The sequence below is a fragment of the Echinops telfairi genome, unplaced genomic scaffold (assembly GCF_000313985.2).
Source record: "Echinops telfairi isolate 266 unplaced genomic scaffold, ASM31398v2 ScPeMD7_4;HRSCAF=17, whole genome shotgun sequence".
NCBI lineage: Eukaryota > Metazoa > Chordata > Mammalia > Afrosoricida > Tenrecidae > Echinops > Echinops telfairi.
Window position 1 is genome coordinate 41,373,648 of NW_022103900.1, and position 6,287 is coordinate 41,379,934.

Sequence of the window (6,287 nt, forward strand, 5' to 3'; positions counted from 1 at the left end):
ACGACCCTTCTGTAAGGGGATGTCCAGTTGCCTACAGATGGGCTTTGGGTCTCCACTCCACACTCCCCCTCATTCACAATGATATGATTTTTTTAGGGGAGGTGGGACACACTCTCTCTGCTCTTTCTTCCTGTTGAGGAGCCACACTCAGAGAGCCAGAGGAGCCAGTGCTGAGAAGCATCCCCCAGCATTGGATCTGCAAGTCTTTACACCCACCAGCCTATGATCTTCCTGAATTTGGCATCATTGCATGTGCTATGTGAGTCTGAAGAAGAATTTATAGACTAATATTGGACATGTGGGCTAATATCAGACTTATGGACTTGATCCAGACTGGGCTGGTATGTTTTTTTAATATACAATTGCTCTTTGATATAAAGTTCTCTCTTATACACATATGAGTGTCCTTGGATTTGTTTCTCTAGTCAACCTGGACTAACACACACCTGAATGGCATAATTTCTCACCTGTGTAAAAAGAAACATAACTTATTTCTACAGTCAAATATAGGTGGTCCAGCCTGACCTGAAGTAAGTTTATTAGATCTGCACAGGGTTTATTTTTTAATTTCAATGACTAGTCTATGTTTCATATTTTATTGTGAGGAAATAAAATTCTCTAAATTGGATTGATAAACAATATCCTAATAAATGAAGGAGAAGGATGAAGAAAGGGGAAGCCAGCAGGTGTGAGTTCCTCCCAGATATTTGGTCTGGTGTTGCTATTGATGGTCAGCCAGTGCAGAATAGTCTGTCATGATCATCCATAGGCCTTTCTACACATATGACAGGGTACCCCCCAAAACCAGAATTGCGTGGGGAAGACTTTTCATAGTATGTGTTTTTCCTGCTAGGCAAGCATCAAGCAACCTGCTCTGAGTTAGTGCACCCAGTGGCATTGCCCAGGAAGGTTCTCTGATCACAGTGAATTTTTTCATGACAGCAGTTTTGCTCTAACCTCATTTTTTGTGATGGCTAATTTAAGAGAACAGCTTGCAGCTGTGAAATTTTGTTTCCTGCTCAGGAAAAATGCCGCAGAAACTGTTGTGATTTTGAACACAGCTTACAAGGACAGCACTACGGAAGAACACAAGTGTACAAGCGTTTTCCTCATTTCAAAATCGGTGAAATGTCGATTGATAACAAACCTGGTTCTGGATGGGTGCTAACTTCCTGAATGGACGAAAATGTCCACTCGAAGATCAGACTGTTAGTCAAGCTTTCTATTTAGAGGTTTGGAAAAGATTGCGTAAAAATGTGGAACAAAAAAGGCCTGATTTGTGGCAGATTGGGAACTGGATTTTCCACCACGGCAAGGCACCTACTCATGCATCAGTTTTGGCAAAAATAACAGCATGCCTCTCTTTCCTCACATATCTTACTCACCTAACCTCACTCCATGCGACTTTTTTCAGTTAAGACGAATGAAGAGGGACATGAAAGGACAGTGATATGAGGGTGTAAAGAGGTGAAGAAAAAAGTGGGAGGTCCTGTCGGCCATACAAACGGATGAGTTTGAAAAGTGTTTCCAAGAATGGAATCGCAGACTTGAGAAATATCTTAAGTGTGATGGAGAATACTTTGAAGGTATTAAGGTTGTTTTGTAAAGAAAACAATTTAATATATGGATTTGAAAAAAAAACACACTTTTTTTTGGTACCTCTCATATCTCTTGTATGTACATACCTCCAGTCATGTTAAGCAGGAACCATTGACCCAGTACATGTAGTAACCCTGTTAAGTATCTTAAATCTACCAATAAAATAGGGGCACTCCTTTTTCAAAGCAAAGTTTCATAAAGGTGAGCAGACAGGATATAAGGAACAGTGAGTGCTGTAGTCCAAGGGAACTGGCATGGGACTAAAAGATATTGGCACCACTTTATAAATTTTATACATGATAACAATTATATAATTTCTTTTGAATTTCCAACTGATCAAGTACCGCCTCATATTAAGTCCTTTCACCATTGGCCACATAGGAGCACACCAGTGGCATGAAGATCAGGTGATTTTGACTTACCTGGGTCTGCTAAGTGAAGCAACGTGCATCTTGAGGTTAAGCATGACCTTGTAATTGTATCATGCTTCTTTAAAATTTTAAGTTAACAGTTTTACTGGCATACAATTCACAAATCATTCAACTCAATATTTTAATAATCTTAAGCAGAGTTGTACAAGGATCACCACAATCAATTTTAGACCATTTTCTTCCTTCTTGTACTCCTTGTTATTGGCTCTTCATCTGCCCCCAACTTCCCCTGCTACACCCCCAAGGAACCATTGATCCAGTTATTGTCTCTATAGATTCACGCATCCAGAGTTTATCCTGGTCTGTTTGATACACTCTTGGCCCTGTAAGATATCAACAGTGGTCTAGTAAGCTGTGAAGACTCACCATCAAGGGATGGAAAGAGGGCATGAGATTTTAAGTGTTATTTCAAGATGAAAAACCTCTTTGGAAAGGGCCTGCTAACAAAGAATGTATGACAATTGAATGAAATTATTTCTAACTGCTTTGAAGGTACTGTTCTTTTCAAGTCTGTTCTCCAAAAATGTGTTTCTACTTAGTAATTTTCAAATATAAATTTTTGTACCATCCCCACCCCCAGCCAGTCCTGGGGCTTTGGGGCTCGGCTCAAGGGGAGTCCCTCTGGGACAGGGGGGTACTACAGTGAATCGTGAGACCCTTTGCTGGGCATGCCTACACAGTAGGGGATGCTGGTACCCTCAAGGGTTTCCCGTATGGGCTCCAATAAATTTCTTCCCTTTTGCTGAAAAAATTTTTTTGTACCATTGAACAAATCTGTACATTTTATAAATGTTACTTCTTTATACATTTAAGATTTTAATTATTCAATTTTATTTGCTATGGTAGAACTGAATTTTAAAAGTGACATAACTTTTGTTACTTAGTTAAAGTGAAATGACCACAACTAAGTGAAGCACAAAAACAAATGCTTGCATAACAGAACAAGAGGATTTGTACATTCCTAAAGCTATTTCCATGGAATAGTGTGATATGTGTTGGGGTTCTAAGAGCAAATACAGCAGTTCAAAACCCTAGGGAGAAGTTATGAGGCTTTCTATTCTCATGAAGACCTACAGTTTCAGACACCCAGGGGGCACTGACACTCTGTTGCATAGGGCCACCATGGGTTAGAATTGAATGAAAGGAAGTGAGTTTGTTTTTTATTTTTTTAAAGACATCCTCCAAATTAAATTCCTTTAAAAAATCATTGTATCAGGAGAGACTTCTCTTGTAGAACCCTAGAGTTTAACGGGTACAGCTTGTTGTACTGGTAACATAATGTTAAATTTACGGACAGGAATACACAATAGAATTTATCTCAAATTCTGCATCCATTTCTTGCTGTAGTAAAAAAAATGATTATGATATAGAAAGTGAAGGTATTTCAAATTGGTTACATCTGTAGAGTCTAAATAATAGAAATACTGATACTGCTTAGTAGAAATTTTTTTTCATTTCATAGTAAATTATTGGATCAAAACAAGGCCACATGATTGTTAGTATCACAGTGGACCACTGGAAGACGGTCCATCTAGTTCTGGTCTCAGGATCATGGAGACTGATGTTTGCCTGTTCTATTAGTCCACTGAGCTAAATGTTTCTGTATGGCTTTTCCTTTTCATCCCTCTAGATGGGGAGAGACCAGTCATTGCACCTTAGATGGCTGCTCATGAGCTGTGAAAATCCCAGTTGCTACTTACCAAGGTAGGACCTGGAACACTGCCTTTGTGTATTGTTAACTTTGATGTCCCCCAATATTATATCCTGAGCTCCCAAGATAAGTGACTCATTCCCTCAAAGTAAATACTATTTTCATAATTTTGTCCCTTGTATGTTCTACTATGTGCATGTGTATATTTACAACAGACATTGAACATATGTAGACATATATAATTGTGAGTGTACTCTCAATAGCCGTTCCTGACCTGTTCACCTTGCAAGTCTATGTATCCATTTAGATTATTATCATCAATACAGGATTGTGCATGTAAAACATTTGCCTTTAACTGGTGTTCCTCAGGGTCTTTCTTTGCCATGATCTTGTTGTGCTGACCTCTCTCTTATTGTATCTTGTTTTCCCCTCATGCAAATTAATATGTGTTCTAATTAGGCATTTACCCTTCTTTCCTCTTCCATCTCTAGCAATCAAATAATGTTTCTCTCTGTGTAAAAACTTTTTGTTGACTTTTTTATATACCGTAGTCTCATGTCCTTTTTGTGGTTGACAATTTCACTCAACACAATGTCGTTCGTGTTTCTTTACCCTGTGGTGTTTTGCAGATTCAGTTATTCTTTAGCATTGTGTGTAGTACCACCGTTCTTTATCCATTTATCTGTTGATGGGCCTTACTTAGGTTGTTTATGCTATTATGAATAGCGCTGTGATGAATGTGGGTGTGTAATATATATGTATTTGCTCTTATTTCTGTAGGATATACCAAGTTGTGAGTTTGCTGGATCACATGGTATTTCTATTTCCAACTTTTAAAGAAACACACTGTTTTCCACAGTAGTTGCACTGTTTTACAGTCTCACCAACCGTGTATAGGGTTTCTGTTTCTCAATATCCTCTTCAACATTTGTTGTTTTCTGGGTTGTTTTTTGTATTTTGCTACCAATGTTGGGATTTGATAATGTTTTATGGTTATTTTTAATTGCCTCTCTCTAGGAGCCCTGGTGGTGTAGTGGTTATGTGTTTGGCTGTAATCCACATGGTCAGCAGTTAGAAACCACCAGCAGTTCCAAGGGAGAAAGACTGGGCTTTCTCCTCCCGTAACCAGTTACAGTCTCAAAAGCCCACAGTAGGTCACTATGAGTCAGCATTAACTCAATAGTAGTGAGTTTTGTAGAATGGAATGATCGCGAGCCTTTCTTCATGTTTATGAGCTGCCTGAATATATTATTTGGTGGAGTGTCTGTTCATGTTCTCTACCAGTTTTTAATTGGATTGCTTGTTTCTGTTGTTGTTGAGGTATTAAAGTTTTCCATAAGTTTTGAAAATTAGTTTTTCACAGATATGCTGTTGTTAATCTTTTTTTTTCCCAGTTCTCTTTGTACTTTTTGGGGTGAAGTCTTATGTGCATAACTGTTTGATTTATAGGAGGTTCAAATTGCCCACTTTATCTTCTACTGTCTGTGCAATATTATTTGTATTTGATAGTGTATTTATGTCATCTATTAGGACCCTAAGTTTGTTTCTATTTTTTCTTTGATGACTTTTAGTTTTAGATTATATATTCAGGTCTTTGATCCATCAAGAGCGACTTTTTTTATGTGGTGTGAGATAGGAATATTGTGTCATTTTTGTGCAAATGGATATTCAGTTTAGCCAGCATCGTTTGTTAAAGAGACAATAAATAGCTTTCTCCTTTAATGAATTTTGGTGCTTAGTTAAACATCAGCAGTCCATATATGGATGAATTTACTTTGAGGTAAATCTGTTGCACATGACCTTTTCAGAGTATTGAAGAGCAAGGATGTTACTTTGAGCATTAAGGTGTGCCTGACCCAAGCCATAGTGTTCTCCATTGCATTACATGCATTTGAAAGTCAGACATTGAATAAGAAACACTGAAGAAGAAGTGATGTATTTTAATTGTGGTGCTGGAGAAGAATATTGAAAGTACCTTGGACAGCTAATAGGACAAACCAATCTGTAATAGAAGAAGCAAGGTCAGAATGCTCCTTAGAGACAAGGATGGCAAGATGTCATTTTATATACTTTGGACTTGTTGCCTGGAGAAGGACATCATGTTTGGTAAAGTAGAAGGGAAGCAAAGGAGAGGAAGGCCTTCAATGTGATGGATTGACACAGTGGCTGCATCAAAGGGCTCAGGCATAGGAACAACTGTGAGGATGGAACAGGACCATGCAGTGTTTGGTTCTGTTTTACATAGGGTTGTTATGGGTCGAAGCCGACTCATTATCACCTAACAATAACAAAGGATATTGAAAGTCCATGATACGACTTGCAGAAGAACAATCAAATCTGTCTTGGAAGAAGTGCAGGCAGAATGTTCCTTGGAACTGATGATGGATAGACTTTGTCTCACATACTTTGGACATTTTCTCAGGATAGTTTGGGGTTTTACCTCAAGGCTTGTGATCAACCTTGAGTTTATTCTTGTGCACGGAGTGAGATAAGGGTCTTGCTTCATTTATCTGCAGGTAGATAATCCATTTTTTCCAGCACCACTTGTTAAAGAGGGCATCTGCTTCCCATTGGATATTTTTTTGGCCCTTATCAAAGACCAGTTA